The 19,427-nt window shown below is 41.4% G+C and overlaps 1 pseudogene; it reads left to right on the top strand.

Annotated features, from left to right (window-relative positions):
• The first annotated feature begins 897 nt into the window (after positions 1 to 897).
• Positions 898 to 14,686, top strand: LOC103302149 (39S ribosomal protein L19, mitochondrial-like; annotated as a pseudogene).
• Positions 14,687 to 19,427: the final 4,741 nt, after the last annotated feature.

Consider the following 19,427-nt stretch of genomic DNA (forward strand, 5'->3'; position numbering starts at 1 on the left):
AATTGCCCTGCAGGTGATGACCAGCAGTGGTGGTGGGGGGCAAAGCTTCTGCCTGACTCCGAGGCACTGAGAGAGCTGGGTGGGGGGCCTGGACCCAATCAATTGCTCCACAGGCGGGATGGTAGAACAGGTGAGGGGGAAGTGCCAGGCCAAGGTGGGGTGCCAGGCAGGGCTGTGTGGCTGCAAGGCTGGAGCTGTGATCTGGGGCTGCAAGGCTGGGGGTGTAAGCTGGGGCCCAATCCCCACAGGTCACCCCAGGGGAACCTACCCATGCACAAATTTGTGTACCAGGCCTCTAGTATTCAAGAATAAACTAAAAATGGATTAAAGACTTAAATGTAAGGTATGAACCAAAAAAAAAAAAAAACTGCTAGAAGAAAACATAGGTAATAAACTCTCTGACATTGCTCTTAGCAATATATTTTCTGATATATTTTCTAAGGCAAGGGAAGCAAAAGAAAAACGAATAAGTGCTCATCAAAAAAAAAGTCTGTTCCCAGCAAAGGAAACCATCAACAAAAAGAACAGAAAACCTACTTAATGAAAGAACATATTCACCAATGATATACTAGCATCTGATAATGGGTAATATCCAATATAAAGTATTAATACCACTCAACACCAAAAATACAAACAATCCAATTAAAAAATGGGCAGAAGACGTGAATAGACTATTATCAAAGAGAGCATAGAGATAACCAATAGCCATATGAAAAAATGCTGGAAGGAGTCAAGATGGTGACCAGCAGAATGGCAGAGAGGACAGAATGTGAGTGAGTGAGGAAGCGAAAGGGGAATGTGTGGATGTGTCTGGTGTGTGTGTGTGTGTGTGTGTGTGTGTGTGTGACACTTAGATCCTGCAGGAGTCTTGGGGGATGGAAAACTGGGCTCTCCTAGATGGGGAGCCCCTGCTACTGCTTCAAGCAATCCTGGAGCGGCTGGCTATGGAATAGAAAACATGCCATCTTGAAGGGAAAAGCTGCTGTGACTAGGAGTCCAGCCTTACCACCACCCAAACTGGCTTCAGACACCATTCTGGACCCTACAGCCACTACGGCCAAAGACATCCAGCCTCACCAGCCTCAGGCTTCTGTGAGTCTCAGATTATGCTCCCTTCCTGCCAACCTGCCACTTCAGCCACAGAACTCACGTGACTCGGAACCTGGGCCCTGAGGTGAGTCATGGAGTGTGACCCTCCCACCAAGCCTGCTACTTCAACAAAAGGCCCTGCACGACCCAGAGCCTGGGCACTCTGGCAAGTCTCAGAGTGTGTAATCCTCATGCCAAGCCTGCCCCTTCAGCCACAGTCCCCATGTGACTCAATGCGTAAACCATTTTGGGAAAGCGAAAATGGGGAGACAAAGAAATAACTCCCAAAGAAAAGAAAAAGAGGAATAGACAGAAAAGAAAGTAAATGTAACAGAAGCATGATATATGTCAGAAAAATAATTCAGAGTAAGAGTCATATAGTTCCTAAACCAGCTGGATGAGAAAATCAACTTATGTAAGAATCAAGGGGAAATGAAGAATGATATAGGTATAATAAAAAAAACACAATGGAAGGCTTCAACAGTAGACTAGAAGGAGCAGAGGACTGAGTTAGAACACAGGGCAGTAAAACAGACCCAATCTGAACAGAGAATGGAGAAAAAAATTAGAAGGCCAGAGAGCCTAAGGGAGCTTTAGGACAACAGGAAACAAAGTAGCATATGTATAATAGGGGTGCCAGAAGGACAAGAAGAGGAACAAGGATTAGAAAACATATTTGAAGAAATAATGACAGAAAACTTCCGTGATTTGGGGAAGAAAATGTCACACAAGCACAGAGATGCCCAAACAAGATGAACCCAAAAAGATCCACACTAAGACACCTCATTATTACAGTGGCAAACATTAACAACAAAGGGAGCCTTTTAAAGGCTGCAAGAGAGAGACAGAGAGTTACCTACATGGGATTTCCCATTAGATTATCAAATTATTTCTCAACAGAAACACATCAGGACAGAAGAGAATGGAATGAAGTATACAAAGTGATGCGAAACAAGGGACTGAATCCAAGAATACTCTATCCAGCAAGGCTATCATTCAAAAGTAAAGGGGAAATCAGGAGCTTCACAGATTTAAAAAAAAGGCTAAGGGAAGTTTATCACTACCAAGTCAGCAATGAGAGAAATGCTCAAGGGACTGTTGTAAAAAGAAGAAATAGAAAGGGAAGAAGGAACGCAAGTATAAAGAATAGAAATAGCTACAAACAAGTACCTATCAATAATAGCCTTAAATGTAAATGAATTAAATGCTCCAATCAAAAGACATAGGGTAGCTGAATGGATAAGAAAACATGACCCATATATATGCTATCTGCATGAGACCCACCTCAGAACAAGGGACTCACACAGATTGAAAGTGAAGAGATGGAAAAATATTTCTCAAGCAAATGAAAATGAAAAATAAAAAAAGCTGTGGTAGCAATACTTATATCTGACAAGATACCTCAAAGTGAAGGTCATAATAAAGGATAAGGAAGTCCACTTCATAATACTAAAGCAATCAATAGAACAAGAGGCTATAACTCTGGTAAACATATATGCACCCAATGCAGTAACACCCAAATACATAAAAAAAAAATCTGGAAGATATCAAGGGTGAGATCGTCAGCAACACAATCATAGTAGGGGACTTTAATACCACATTGACATCACTGGATAAGTCCTATAGACAAAAACCAACAAAGAAACAGCAATACTAAATGACTCACTAGATCAGATGGACATAATCAACTTTGTAAGGTATATGATTATCTAACCTGAACCTAATACCAAATAATATTCTATGTATATTTTAATTAATGATTAAATAAAAAAATGGGAGAGAGTGTTGTGCAGCCACTTACATTTTATAGCACTTCCAAAGGCTGCTGCTGTTTTATCTGTTTCTAATGCAAAGTGACAGTTTCTTTGCTGAACTACCAAAACCACAAGGTCCTCTTATCTGAATGGGGTAGTGGAGATGTGACTACCTCAACTGTAACACTTAACTCTGAGGTAATAATTCTTTATAACATTAAAAACCATACTTAAAAAAATAAGTATTTGAATAACATGGCAATAAGTCAAAGAATGCCAGCAGCCATCAGAAGCTGGAAAAGGCAAGGAACAGATTTTTCTCCTAGAGCCTCCAGATGAAGCATGGCCCTGTAGTAACCATTGTTTCAGCCCAATTATAATGATTTCAGACTTCTTTTCTTTATAAATATGAGAAAATAAATTTATCTTGTTTAGAGCCGCCAAGTTTGTGGTAACTTCTTATGACAGGCACAAATTTATAAAGATAATTTTTAATCTTTATAAAACAATTTTATGGTAACATAACGAGAAGTATTATTATTTCCATGTTTCTCTGCCTTGAGTGATACATCATTCTTCTTTTATCTCTTTGGTAACCCAATCATTGTTTAATAGCATACTATTTAGCCTCCAAGTGTTTGAAGTTTTTTATTTTTTTAAATATGTTTTTATTGACTTCAGAGAAGAGAGAGAGAGAGAGAGAGAGAGAGAGAGAGAGAGAGAGAGAGAGAGAAACATCCACGATGAGAGAGAATCATGGATCAGCTGCCTCTTGTAAGTCCCCCACTGGGGATCGAGCCCACAACCTGGACATGTGCCCTTGACTGGAATCGAACCTGGGACCCTTCAGTTTGCAGGTTGATGCTCTATCCACTGAGCCAAACCAGCCAGGGCTGATTGTTTTTATTGTAGTTTATTTCTAATATTATGCCATTGTGGTCTGATAAGATGCTTGATATGATTTCAATCTTCTTGAATTTGAAGAGATTTTGCCTATGTCCCAATATGTGGTCTATCTTTGAAAGTCTCTGTGCATTTGAGAAGAATGTATGTTCCATAGCTTTGGTGTGAAATATTCTGAAGATGTTGATTTCATTCATCTGATATAGTGATTCAGTAAGGGGCATTGAAGAACCAAGAAGACAAAATCTTAAGGGATTTCAAAATATAAGTGCCAGTGAACTTGTCTTTGAGGCCTCATTTTTATTTTTTAAAGAGAAAAATAAATAATTTTCATTACTTAACAAATAATCAGCATTGTTAGGATTTGATCCCAGGTTTCTTCATCCCTAATCCAAGATCTGTTCTCCACTGCACTGGCTGCTTAAACCCAAGTACATGTGCTTGTATGTGATAATAATGGCTACATTGACCAAATGTCCCTTACTTATGTTATCCCCAATATCTATAGCAACATGTTGGCTTATTTCATAACACCACACTTTGTATGTACTTTTGTTTTCTGACTTGTTCTGTCTGTATTCTTGACTGTAAAGTGTGTAAAGGCATTAAAACCTGAGTGTCTTGCACAGTACCTGGCACATAGTAGACATCACATAATATTTGCTGAATAAGTTCAGTTTGCAACAATTTCAAAAGACACATATTTCAGACCAGAAGCTCATTGAGGTTATGACAGCTCAAGTAGCTATTAAGTAACTGAGCCATAATTTTAATAACCCTAGATTCTCTGATTCCAGAGCCTGTTCTGTTTCTTGAATACTATGAAAAAAATATGGCCACAAGCCTCATTTGTAAATAAATGTTTTCAACTATGTTTTTTAAGAAGTAGCATCTCAGGGGATTGGAATTCACAATCCCATGAAATTGGTATAGCATGTGTGCATTATATATGGCTTTCTGAAGAAATATGTGGCTAAAAGCTATCGTTTTTACTGTAAACAAACCAAAGAAGAGTACTGAAATTTTCTCATAAATTCAATATCTTTCTATTTCTTTCATTACTGACACATTTATTTAATTAATTCCATCTGAAGTTGAACCTCAACCAACCCCCTCATGACTACTTTTTACAGTAAACTCTTATATATATATATATATATATATATATATATATATATATATATTTTATTGATTTTTTACAGAGAGGAAGGGAGAGAGATAGAGCGTTAGAAACATCGATGAGAGAGAAACATCGATCAGCTGCCTCCTGCACACCCCCTACTGGGGATGTGCCCACAACCAAGGAACATGCCCTTGACTGGAATCGAACCTGGGACCCTTCAGTCTGCAGGCCCACGCTCTATCCACTGAGCCAAACCAGTTTCGGCTACAGTAAACTCTTGTTGCTTCATAAATAGGAATTACAAATGTAAGATAATCAGACTGTTATTTACTACCCTGCACAAGCACCAAATCTTCATAATGATGCTTTATTTCACTAAATTTTTAATTAAAATACAATAAACTTTAAATAAAGTTTTGTACTCTATTGTAAATATCAGGAAAAATTGATTGTTATACTTAATATAACACTTAAATACTATAAAATATGTAAATAATTTATTGGAGAAAATTTGAATATACAGTGGAATAGAAGAAAGGTGGAAGAATATTCTCATTTGCCAAATTCTATACTGGTCATCCTTGAAGAGATTGTCATGCAAATTTTTTTTAAAAATGTGTGAGGTATGTTATTATCCCTATTGGAACTCAGGAGAGTTAATGTGACTTTTCCTCAAATCCCACTTTTAGTAAATGGGAGAGTGATATTTTACCCTGAGTCTTAAACACTCTCGTCCAGGTAGAGAAATTTATAGAGTGGATATTAGAAGCCTTTGAAATAGTTCAAACATGTGACATAACAGAAGCAGTGTTTTAAGTTGATTATTATGATAAGCTGACACAAGAAAAATAGGAGGAATAATCTGAGGAAAGTGTTAAGAAGAGTCAGATGGCAGAAATCAGACATACATGTCTGTTTGAACAAAATAAAGTGTCGTCTAATAAACACCTGAATTAAGAGAATAATAGTAGGGCTGGAAAAGAGGGAATGGTAGTGAGAGATGTATGCACTGATTGAATGTAGAAGACAAGATATATAAAGAAGGAGGAACCTGACCAGGGTGATTGTTCCTAAGAGCCTCCATCCCTTCACCCTACATTCCAAGGGGATCCATCCTGTGTAAACACCACATCTATTCACATCAGTTTAAATCCGTAGAGCAAAGTTAAGTGACATGTTTTGGGAGGAAACAAAAATATGTCTGTCAAGAGGGCAGGAATAGAGCATGTGTCTGTAAAGGAAGAAAAAGCATTTATACTCTGTCCCCATTTGTTACAAGCTCAATACCATTTACACCTCAAGCATTTTCTGGCTGGAAGATAAGTCATCATCAAAAGCACAAGAGTTGAAATGGGTGGAACAAAGTTGGAGCAGCTGGAAAGACAATATTGTTCAAAGACAAAAGTTGTAACTTGCAAACTGAGTGCCAGAAAATCAAAGCATTACTTTATATGGTTGGCTTGACTTTCCCTCCCTCTTGATCTTCTTTTCTTCCTCTAAATTATCCATTTCACTTTTTTCTTCTTCAGATACTGAATTTTCCTCATATCATAGTAGACTAAAAATCAACCTTTATTCCAGCAGATATTTTACTATAAATTGTGAAAAATATGATGGGAGAATTTTGGCTCTCTGGTCCAACAAGTAAGCAACTTAGAAGTTATCACTCCCATCCTCACAAAAATAAAAAAAAGCGGAAAGTACTGGAAATGAACAACTCTTTTTAGATTAATGAGAATTGATGTCATAGGGAAAATGGATACCTTTAACATTGGATAAACAGAAGATGGATACACAGAATCACAGCTTAACAGAACAGACACCCGGGAGCAGAAACCACCACTGGAGTCAGTACCAGGGTAAGAAATTTTAAATTATAATTTACAAGTGGCTGAATACTAAGTATGGACAAACTTGAGAGGTTAAAGAACCCTGGGGTTGGGCACTAATGTTAGAGAAGCTCTTCATACCTTCATATGTTTTATAATTAGGAGCTCTATCAGGTTCTCACTGTAAGGTTCCAATAAAAATTCTCTCATACTTTTGGCAGATGGAAGGGAGAGGTAGCTATTTGGAAATATTCCCAGATCATTTTGTTCTTTCAACAAGGCCTGCACTCAAGGGAGACTATTGTACCAGAGTCTGAACAACTGGGGCTATTCTAGAGCCTAAGCAATCTAGGAGAATGGAATTATCCAATTCTAGAACTCCTAGCATTCTATCAAACCTAAGAAGCACTTGCAAAACCCACAGTACAGACACAGAGGCTCACTACAATACTAAACCTAATCATAGTACTAAAAAATTATTCTCCTTCCCCACACATTATAAGCACATCAATAGGGCTCCTCTGTGACAATAAGGAAATACAAGTGAAAGATTGTCTGGTGTCCTTTTTTCTAATCCCCCTATTGTTTTAGTTTTTGTTGTTGTTCTAAAGGTCTGTAGAACATTATAGCATTTGTCACAAATAGCTACATCAAACAGTAAATAAAGTCTAACTCCTAGCAACATAAACATAAAACCTCATACTAAAGGTCAGTTTACCTCACTTCCTCTTACCCAGTATGTGGTATCCAACTTTCACAACAACAAAAACTTATAAGTCATACAAAAACACACATACACACAAAGAGTTTGAATAGATAGAGAAATAATCTGGAACAGACTAAGATATAGCAGAGATTTGGTAATTAACAGACTTGGAATTTAAAACAACTACCTTTAATATGCTAAGCACTGTAAAGGAAAAAGTAGACAATGTGCAAGAAAGGGTGGGTAATGTAAACAGAGAGATGGACATGCTATGAAAGAATCTAAATGAAACACTATAAATTGAAAGGGCTTACAGAAATCAAGAATTGCATTGATCAATAGACTGGATAGCACTGAATAAATTATCATGCTTGAAAACATGTCAATACAAACTTCTAACGCAGAAATGCAAAGATAAAATATTAAAAAGACAAACTATCCTAGAACTGTGGGACAATTACAAATGGTGTAAAACATAGGTAATGGGAATACCAAAAAAGAGAAGAAAGAGGAGGGAAACAAAAAGAAGAAATAGTTGAAATACCAAATACTGAGAATTTTACAAAATAAATTATGAATATCTAGGAAGCCCGGAGAACAACAACAACAAAAATCATATCTATAGAAGAGCAAGAATAAGAATTACATTTGAAATTCTCACCAGAATCCATTCAAGCAGAAAGGGAGTAAAATAAAATATGTAAACTATTTTTAAATAAAAATAGTTATCTAAAATTCTGTTTCCAATATAATTATTCTTCAAAAGTGAATGAAGTAGACTATCAGACAAACAAAAATTGAGGGAACTTGTTACCAGTAGACCTGCTATGCAAGAAACATTAAATAATATTAAAAAGAAAAAGATAGAAATCAGAAACTCAAATATACATAGAGAAAAAAAGATGGTATAAGTAAGAAATAAAGATGAATATACCTTTTATTTTTCTATTCTTAAATGATCTAGTTGATACAAGTTTGTTAGAAAATATCAGCAACAAAGTATGCAGTGATTATAATATGTAAAAAGACTGACACAAATGTTATGAGAGAGGAGGAAGAAATTGGGACAACTCTGCTATAAGATATTTGCATTACCAATAAAGTGATACAGTGTTATTTGAAAATGAACTTGGCTTAGTTGTAAATTTACATTGTAAACTCTGAGAACATCAGTTAAAAATCGTTGTTTTTTTTTAAAATATAATGATATGCTAAGATAGTAGAAAAAATATAATAATTTAAAATGGTCAATTAAAATTAGAGAAACTGTGTTTTGACATTTCTTTCAACAAAATAAAGGCTTACCCAAAACAATTGAAAAAATACAATAGGCATGTAAACTACAAGAAGAAATAAAATTAACTCTATTCACAGACAACATGATATATGTAGAACTCATAACATTTATATTAAAACTGGGGGCCCAGTGCACGAATTCGTGCCCCTTGAAAGGAACTGTGGGATTCGAGGCTGTGGTGGGCACTGGGGCGGGTCTTAGCCCATCCTCCGTGCCCCTGCCTGGACCCTCCCGCTGTAGCCTCTGGTCCCCTGTCTACCAGCAGCCCCACTCCCACCGCCACTCCCATGTCCTGAAGGTGCCAGCCCCTCTCACACCTGCTGACAGCACAAAGCGATTGGGACCGGTGCCATCAGTGGGTGTGAGCAGTGGCTGCTGCCCCAGTTGCCCCTCAGGAGCAAGGGGAGGTGGAGAAACCCTCAGGGGCAATCAGGGCTGGCAGCTGCTGCTCGCACCTGCTGATGGCACCAAGTGATTGGGGTCAGCGCCAGGTGCCAGCAACGGGTGTGAGTGGAGGCTCCGGCGCTGGCAGTGGGTCTGAGTGGGGCTGGTGGAGGCAGAAGGTGTGAGCACCAGGCGGGACTGCGGTGCGCGGGAGCAAAGAATTTCCAGTAACCACCAGAGGCTCACCCCTATGACAGCGATCCGTGCTGCACCTTGGTCTGGCGCCCCTGCTCACCTGCTCTACCATCCAGCCGCGGCCAATGCCCGCCATGTTCCGTGCTCTGCCGCCTGCTGCTGACGCCCACCATGGTCCACATGCACCCCCTGGTGGTCAGTGCACATCATAGCGACCAGTTGTTTGGTTGTTCAGTTGTTCCCCCATTCCCCCTATTTGCATATTAGGGTTTTACATATGTAGATTTATCCAAGTTTCAAGAAAAGAATTCAACACATAAAAATCAGTTATGTTTTTAAAAATTAATAATGAACAATCTTAAAAGGAAATTGAGAAAACAATTTCATGACAAATGTACTTAAAAGAATAAACTACCTAGAAATAAACTTTATGGAGGCAAAAGACTTGTGCAGTGACAACGAAACAAATTTAAAAACACAACCATGAGTGAAAGGACATCCATGTTCATTGATTGGAAGATTTAATATTGGTAAAGTGTAAATACTACCTACAATGACCTACAGATTGTAGTGAAATATTTTTTTCCAAATCACAAAACTAATTTTTGAAAATATTAAATCCATCATAAAATGTATATGGGAATCTCAGTGAATCCTGAGTAGTGAAGACAATAATGAAAAAGAAGAATAAAGTTGGAAGACTGATGCTTCTTTATTTCAAAATTTACTTCAAAACTGCAGTAATCAAAACAGTATGAATGAAAATGGCAGTATAGAAGTTTTGTATCTATTCCTCACACATAAAATTAATTTTGAGAACCACTCACAAGTGAGAGTGTATTTGTGGAAGTCCAGGAGGAACCCAATGGAGAAGTACCAGCACACCACTGGAGCAAAATAAAAATCAGAAATTGTACTCATTAAAGATGTTAAGAAGAACAGATTCACATTACCTATGTTACCTCTCCCACAAGGCAGTACAGTGCAGTGCCAAGAAAGACTTTTTGGGTCCATGCTTTCTCCCATAGGAAAAAGTAAGAGAATAGGATAAGTGCTTGTCTTTCTCAGCTGTGAAAAAAGTTGTCAAGGAAGCTTATTTCTTTCTTACTCCCTCCAGAATATTGATTCAAAAACTGGATGAATGCGGTGCAGTGAGCAGTAGGAAGAATCGCTGCCAGGGCTCAGAATGAAAGGAGTAAAAGTGATGTGATCCTAATAATCACTTTGCAGACTATATCAGGAAACATGCCCATAAGATGCTGGGGACACCTCACCTGCAGATTCCCCCAACTGGCCAAAGGGCACACACTGTGTGCTGTGCTCTTTACCCACACAATTCTACACCACATAGCCAGCTCCTTTTATATACCCCAAATAGCAGTGAGAGTGAGCTTTTGCTGATGGCTACAAAGCATGTTTGAAAAGCCTATCCAACTCTGCAGCATTGGGAGAAAGCACAGAAAATTGAGCATTCAACACTGCTCTAGGGAAATAAAATGGAAGGCTGTCCACACACAACCTGGCTTTGAAGGATACAGAAAGACATACAATTTTAAGAATCACACTCAAGAGGAAACAAAAAGTGTGGAGCAAGCATATCCATTGAAAAGGTCTGAGAAAGCTGCAGAATCACTAAACAGACTGAATAAAAGTATTACCCTCCTGAAGCCAGTCTATAAAGACTAGAGGAGGTGACTGCTCTTTTAAATGCAAATATAGTGACACAAGACTTCAATAAACATGAAAAGTCAAGGAACATAACCCCACCAAAGGAATATGGTAATTTTCCAGTAATTGACAACAAAAAATATAGATCTGTGGTTTGCTCAATAAATAATTCAAAATAGCTATTGTAAGAAAGCTCAGTGAACAAACAATTGAAGGTAATCTGGAAAACAAGAAAGGAGAAAAGGAATTTAACAGAGAAATAAAATCATAAAAAAACACATAAGGCCTGTCCAGTGTGACTCAGTTGGTTGGGCATCACCTTGTGCACCAAAAGGTTGCTGGTTTGATCCTGGTCAGGGCATATGCCAGGGTTGTAGGCTTGATCCCCTGTGGGGGACATGCAGGAAGCAGAAAACTGATGTTTCTCTCTCACATTGGCATTTCTCTCTCTCCCTCTCCATTCCTCTTTCTAAAAGTCAATAAAATATTTTTTAAAAACGTAGAAATTATCTGAATTTGAAGAATACAATGAATGAAATGAAAAACAAATATAATAGAGAGCAACAATAGTAGACTAGTACAAGCAGAAGGATATATCTGTGAAGTTGAAGACAAAATCTTTGAAATTATTCAGTCAAAAGGGAACAAAAAGGAAAGAGTAAAAAAGTGTAAAGAAAGACTACATAAATTATGAGATACCATTAAGAGGAAAAACTGTGCATTGTTGTGGTCCCAAAAGAAAAAGAGAGGAATAAAATGACAGACAACTTATGTAAAACATACTGCTTGTTACTTCAAAATTCTAGCAAGAGATTTGGACATTCAAGTTTATTATTCTCACCCAAAAAGATATTCACCAGACCACACCAAGACACATTATAATTAAATTTTTTAAAGTTAAAGAGATAATCCTAAAAGCAGCAAGAAAAAAACAACTATCTACATACAAGGGAATGCCAATAAGACTATCAGCTGACTTTTCAACAGAAACTTTGCAGGCCCAAAAAGGAATGGCATAATATATTCAACATAATTAAAGGGGGAAACCTACAACCAAGAACATTCTATCCAGAAAGGTTATCATACAGAATTGAAGGAGAAGTGAAGATTTTCCTTTAGAAAGCTAAAGGAATTCATTACCATTGAGCCAGCATTACAATAAAAGTTAAAGGGGATAGTTTAAGTTGAAAAGAAAGGCCAAACTAGAAATAAGAAAATATATGAAAGAAAAAATCTCACAAATAAAAGGGAAACATGTAGGAAAGATAATAGGCTAACCATTTATAAGTCTAATATGAAAACAATTAAAATGGCAATAAGTACATACCTATCAATAATTACTTTAAATGTAAGTTGACTAAGTGTCCCATTAGAAAACATAGGTGACAATGGATAAAAAAAAAAAAAAAAACCAAGACCCTTGTGTATGCTGCTTATGAGACTCCAGAAAGAGACATACACATAGACTAAAAGTAAAGGGATGGAAAAGATATTGTGGTCCCAAAAGAAAAAGACTAGTACAAGCACGGCCAGGTGAAGCCGTGCCCCTGGGTCCGGGCGAGACCATTTGAAAATGGAAACAAACCAAAAAAGAAGCTGGGATAGAAATACTTAGATAAGACAAAATAGATTTTAAAACAAAGGCTAGAACAAGAGACATAGAAGGACCCAGCAATTCCAGTTCTGGGCATTTAGATAAAGAAAATGAAACACTAATTCAAAAAGGTATATGCATCCTTATGTTTACTGCAGCATTATCTACATTAGCCAAGATATGGAAGCAACCTGGGTGTTCATCAATAGATGAATGAATAAAGAAGTGGAGATATAGATATAGATAGATATAGATATAGATATAGATATAGATATAGATATAGATATAGATATAGATATAGATATAGATATAGATATAGATATATGCTCAGTCATGTAAAAGAATAAAATATTGCCTTTGTGACAACATGGATAGACCTAGAGGATATTATGCTAAGTGAAATAGAGAAAGACAAATACTTTTATCATTTCACTTATGTGTGAAAACTAAAACACTAAACAAATTAACAAAAAGGTACAGAAAAACTGATAGTTGCCAGAGGATCGAGTGATGGGGGCAAGGGGAAAAAAGGTGAAGGGGATTAAGTGGTACAAACTTATTACATAAATAAGTCATGGGGATATAAAATACAGCCCAGGGAATACAGTCAGTAATATCACAATAATTTTGTATGGTGACAGATAGTGAACTTTTTGTGGTGATCACTTTGTAAGGTATATAAATGTGAAATCTCACTACATTATACACCTGAAACTAATACTTTATGTCACTATACTTTAATTTAAAAAAATATTTATGCCCAGCTGGTTTGGCTTAGTGTTTGAGTGTTGACCTATGAAACAGGAGGTTACGATTAGATTCTGGTCAGGGCACATGCCCAGGTTGCTGCTTGGTCCCCAGTGGGGGGCATGTAGGAGGCAGCCGATTAATGATTCCATCTCACCATTGATTTTTCTATCTCTCTCTCCCTCTCCCTTCCTCTCTCTGAAATATATTTAAAAAAGAGCTTTACATTCCGGAATAAATATTAGATTTAAAAAAATATATTCTCCAAGACTAATTATAATGACACTGTTTAAAAATAAAGACAAAGATTTTTTTAACAATCTCAAATATAAGAGAACCCCCATAAAGCTATGAGCGGAATTCTCAGTGAAATATTTACAGCCCAGGAGAGAGCAGAACAATGTACTCAAAAGCCTGAAAACACAAACAAACAATTAAACAAAAAATAAAACACAAAGTGCCAAACAGGAATATTTTACCCAGCAATTTGACTATCAGAAATGGAGAGGAGCAAGCAAGGTGGCTTCCATTCAGGGGCTGTACAGCAATAATGGGCCTGATCTAGAGCTTGGAGTGGCCAGGGTTCTTCTCCCTGTGCTGGCCTCTGTCGCCTGAAGGCCTGCACATGGCCAGGCCAACAGCAGAGCACTGGACCTTCCCAGCCCAGCACATTTCAGCTGCCTCCAAAACCAGTCATCATAGACAAGTGCCACCCCACCCCCACCCCCCGCCCCAGAAAACCAGGTTCTTGAGTCTTGAATTCATTCCTCCAAGAGGAAGAACAAACTCTCTGATATTTGCAACATAAAAAAAAAGATGTTTTAGAAAGAAGAAAAGTACTCCACATTCTAGAGTTTTATGTTGGAAGCATTCTTTGGGTTACTACTGTCCACTGATAAGCCAATGAAAAAACAGGTCAGTTTCTGGGGATTAACATCCAGAGATCAGGAACAGGACTTGGAGCTACTTTTATTCTTAGAAATATTACTAAAGGACAAAGTGTTGAGATTTGCTTTGATCTTTATAATCCTAAAATCCAGGAAATTCAAGTGGTCAAATTACAGAAATGGCTGTTAGATGGCTTACTATACTTACAAGTTGCCATTCATGAACACGGCACATTTGTTATTAATATGAAGCCAATAGTACAAAAATATAGCCAGTAAGTTCCTGTTAATCAGCTGGAAAGCAAAAATGAAGCCCAAGCTAAAACCAGGTCCAAACTCTGGGAGTGTCCAAAATTTAATATTAAAGGAATCAAATTTTATCTTTATTTAACTGAAGAACAAATAAAAGAAGCTCAGAAGTGGAGTCAGCCTTGGCTTGAGTTTGAATATGATACTTTAAAAATTAAAGCTGCAATATGGGATGAAATTGAAACATTGAAAAAGTCCTGATATGAAAGTAAATTAAGCTACTTAACAGAGGATATACTGACTCTCAGATTATTTTTAGAGACCCATTTAATTTCATATATAAGAACATAGTCGAGAAAATCAAGAGGGCGGCATAGGTTAAGCACCTAACCTGCAGCCTGGCACAATTTCAAGAATACAACTAAAGGTCAAAACGGACATCATCCAGAACCACAGGAAAGCTGGCTGACTGAAATGTCCACAACTAGAAGGAAAGATAAAACCACAGGGAAAATCAGAGGAGCCCTAGGAGCCTGAGATATGGAAACACGGGCGCGCATGAGAGAGAGGAGGATGGAGCCGCAGAAGACAGGGCGGCTGACGGCCTGGCCGGCGTTCTCTAGCAGGAAGGAGATAAAAGATCCAGATTGTGCTGAACCCCAGCTCCGACTGCACTGAATCCCAGTCCCGGGCGAGACCCTGGGAATCCAGGCGCATGCTGGGGGAATCTGGGCTGCACAGAGGAGCCACGAAAGGCAGAGCTCCGGAGGCGCGCACGGGAATGCGCGCAGAGGATGGTCTGTTGACTATGCTGCTGGATTGCCCTGGAGGGGAGGAGACAAAGGAGCCAGACTGCTCTGATCCCCAGTTCCGACTGCACTGAACCCCAGTTCCGGGCGAGAATCTGAGAGTCCAGATTCATTGGGGGAGAGACTAGACTGTTTGTCAGTGGGTGAAACTCCAGGGCGCTTTTCTCTCAGAGGTGTTTGCAGGGAGTACAGAGGGACCCTGAGAACCAGGAACCTCATAGGGCGGGGCTGACAGGAAGCCAAGGCTGTAGGCTCCACCTTGAAACTCTGCCCCATCCAAGCTGAGCACAGAGGCTTTTACAATTTTGCAAGTCTAGTTGAATAAGGCTGTCTCCCGGCATAGACACAGCTGATCCTCACAGCCAATTGGACTGGAGGGAAAATCCTCCCAGTGTACCAACAGCAATCAAGGCTTAACAACACCAAGACTTTGCACTCAGCCCACAAAGGGGGTACCAAGAGTGACCACCTAGGGAGATTGGGGAAGGTGAGATACCGGCCCCTATAGGTCACTGACCACACAAAGCCACTCCATCAACATAGGGAGGCAGCCAAAAGATGGAGACACCGAAGGAGGTCATGAATAGAAGGGTTGAAGGAAAGTAAACTAATGGACGACACAGTGTTCAGATCCACATTTATAAGGTTACTTGAGAATCTTCTGGAGGACCGAGATGGCGGCATAGGGCAGATGCCTGATTGCTGCCTACCACAACAATTTTGAGACTGCAACTGGAGGGCAGAGCAGACACCATCCGGAACAATGGCCGGAGGAGTTGCTGGGAGGGGGTTGATCGATGGGAGTTGGGATCGGGAAGACGGGGCCCCACTGGGTCCCGGATCTGGGTGCACTCGCCCAGCGACTGGTTGCCGCTGCAGGCCCGAGTGCCACCGCAGCGACCTTAGTCTGGCCCACCGCCGTGCATTGGGCGCACCGGAGCTTCGCCAAGCCCGCCGCCTGGCGAGTTCCGCAGCGGCCGCCCCGGAGCTCTGAGAGGATGGCCAAAGGAATTGCTGAGAGGGAAATGACCAACAGGAATTGGGATCGAGAAGACAAGGCCCCGCTGGGTCCCGGGTCCGGGAGAGGCCATGCATCCCTGGGTCCGGGTGAGGCCACGCGCCCCTGGGTCCGGGAGAGGCCACGCACCTCTGGGTCCAGGTGAAGCTGGATCCCGGGTCCGGGTGAGGCCATGCGCCCCTGGATCCGGGAGAGGCTGGGTCCCGGGTCCGAGTGAGGCCACGCCCCTGGGTCCGGGAGAGGCCACGCACCTCTGGGTCCGGGTGAAGTTGGATCCCGGGTCCAGGTGAGGCCGTGCACCCCTGGATCCGGGTGAGGCTGGGTACTGGGTCTGGGTGAGGCCACACCCCTGGGTCCAGGAAAGGCCACGCGCCCCTGGGTCCAGGTGAGGCCACACGCCCCTGGGTCCGGGTATAGCTGAACCCCGGATCCGGGTGAGGCTGTGTGCCCCTGGATCTGGGTGAGGCTGGGTCCCGGGTCCGGGTGAGGCCACGCCCCTGGGCCTGGGTGAGGCCACGTGCCCCTGGGTTCAGGTGAGGCTGGATCCCGGGACCGGGTGAGGCTGCGCACCCCTGAGGCCAGGTGAAGCCGTGCCCCTGGGTCCGGGCGAGACCAAACCAGAGGGAGTCGGACCTGCATTACCACCATTGGTCCACCACCCAGAGCTGAAAAGTCAGTGCCGACAGGTACACATAAGGAACTGGTGGACACTGAAAATGGGTCTCAAAAGAACTGTTGGTCCAGAAAGAAACTTACTACAGACTGATTCATTTGCCTGTCAGCATAACTATTATTACTCATCTCACATTCGGTTCTTATAAGTATATTTCTAGTAACACATGATCTCACTCTTCTAGGGGAAATGATGAACAACATAGACTGATGTACAAGAACACACCCAGAAACAAGGAGGCATCGATCGGACTGTCGGGCCTCAGAGGGAGGGGGGGGGAGGGTGGGGGTAGTGGGGTAAGATCAACCAAAGGACTTGTGTGCATGCATACAAGCCTAACCAATGGTTAAGGACAACAGGGGGGTGGGGTGGGGGATGGGAATTGGGGGATGAGGACAAATATGTGACACCTTAATAAAGAAATAAAAAAAGTAAAAAAAAAGAACATAGTCATTAAATCAGCTAAGCATTCATTATTTTATGAGTGCTCTTTTAAAAAATAAAATTGGCATATTAGTTTTTTACTTAAAAAAGGGAAAAAAAGAAATGAAGGAGAAAAACTTTCTTAGACCCCCTTCCCCACAAAAACTGTTGAGAGTTCATCACCAAAAGACACAACTTAAAAGAAATGGTTAAAGGAGCTCTTTAGACTTAAATGAAAGGATGCTTATTAGAAAAATGAAAATATAAAACACGTTGGTGATGGTAAGTATATAGTTAAAATGAAGAGAAACTAATCCTATATAATAAAAGGCTAACATGTAAATAGATCGAACTATGGAACAACCGGAACAACCAAACAACCGAACTGAACAACCAGTCACTATAACATGTGCTGACCACCAGAGGGCGTGTACAGAACATGGTGGGCATTGGTCATGGCAGAATGGTGGAGCAGGTGAGCAGGTGTGCCAGACCAAGGCAGGGCACTGGTTGCTGTCATAGGGGCGAACCTCTGGTGGTTACTAAAAATTATTTGCTCCCACATGCCGCAGTCCTGCACAGTGCTCGCACCTGCTGCCAGTGCTGGCCCCGCTTGCACTGCAGCTGGTGCTGGAGCCACTACTCACACCCACTGCCGGTGGCTGGTGCCGATCCCGATCACAGCACCATCAGTGGGTGCAAGTGGTGGCTGCAAGCCCTGATTGTCCCTGAGGGTTTTTCCACCTCCTCCTGTTCCTGAGGGGTGATCAGGGCAGCAGCCACCACTAGCACTCCTTAACAGCGCTGGTCCCACTCACAACCACTGCCAGCTCCAGCCCCAATTGCTCTGTGGTGCCAGCAGCAGGTGCAAGTAGGGCCAGCACCTTCAGGGCATGGGAGCGGCGGCTGGAGTGTGGCTGCTGGCAGACAGGGGACCGGGGGCCACAGTGGGAGGGACCAGGTGGGGGTGCAGAGGATGGGCCGAGAACTGCCCCTGTGCCTACTGCAGCCTTGCAGCCCACAGTTTCTTTCAAGTTGCACAAATCTGTGCACTGGGCCCCTAGTATCCTATATAATAAAGAGGTAATATGCAAATCAACCATCACTCCAACACACAAGGACACCCTCATGTGATCAAAGATGGCCACCCCCATGTGGACACAAGATGGCTGCCACAAGATGGCCAGCAGGGGAGGGCAGTTGGGAGGGACCAGGCCTGCAAGAGAGGACAGTTGGGGGCGATCAGGCCTGCAGGGGAGGGCAGTTAGGGGTGACCAGGTTGGCAGAGGAGGGCAGTTGGGGGCAACCAGGCCTGCAGGGGAGGACAGTTGGGGGGGACCCAGGCCTAAAGGGGAGGTCAGTTAGGGGAGGTCAGTTAGGGGCGACCAGGCCTGCAGGGGAGGGCAGTTGGGGTGATCGGGCCGGCATGGGAGCAGTTAGGCGTTGATCAGGCTGGCAGGAGAGTGGTTAGGGGGTGATAAGGCTGGCAGGCAGAAGTGGTTAGGGGCAATCAGGAAGGCAGGCAGGCGAGCAGTTGGGAGCTAGCAGTCCTGGATTGTGAGAGGGATGTCCAACTGCCCATTTAGGCCCACCAGGATTGGGCCTAAACAGGCAATTGACATTCCTCCAAGGGTCCCAGATTGGAGAGGGTGCAGCCTGGGCTGAGGAGCCCCCCCCCCCCGCACGAATTTCGTGCACCGAGCCTCTAATATGCATATAAGATCTTTGGTTAACATTTCCCCACCCTCTCACCCACCTGCTACTGCCTTCCCTCTGAGATTCATCAATCATTTCTATGCTTCTACGTCTTGATCTTTTTTTGTTCTTCAGTTTATTTTGTTCTTTAGATTCCACATATTTGTGAGATTATGTGATACTTGTCTCTCTCTAAATGGCTAATTTTCCTTAGCATAATACTATCCAGGTGCCTCCATGCTGTCTCAAAGGGTAAGAGATCCTACAGTTGCATAGTATTCCATTGTGTAAATTTACCACAGCATTTTTATCCACTCATCTAATGATGGGCATTTGGGCTGTTTCCAGATTTTAGCTATTATAAATTGTGTTGCTATGAACATA

This window comes from Eptesicus fuscus, chromosome 1, assembly GCF_027574615.1.
Source record: "Eptesicus fuscus isolate TK198812 chromosome 1, DD_ASM_mEF_20220401, whole genome shotgun sequence".
Taxonomy (NCBI): Eukaryota; Metazoa; Chordata; class Mammalia; order Chiroptera; family Vespertilionidae; genus Eptesicus; species Eptesicus fuscus.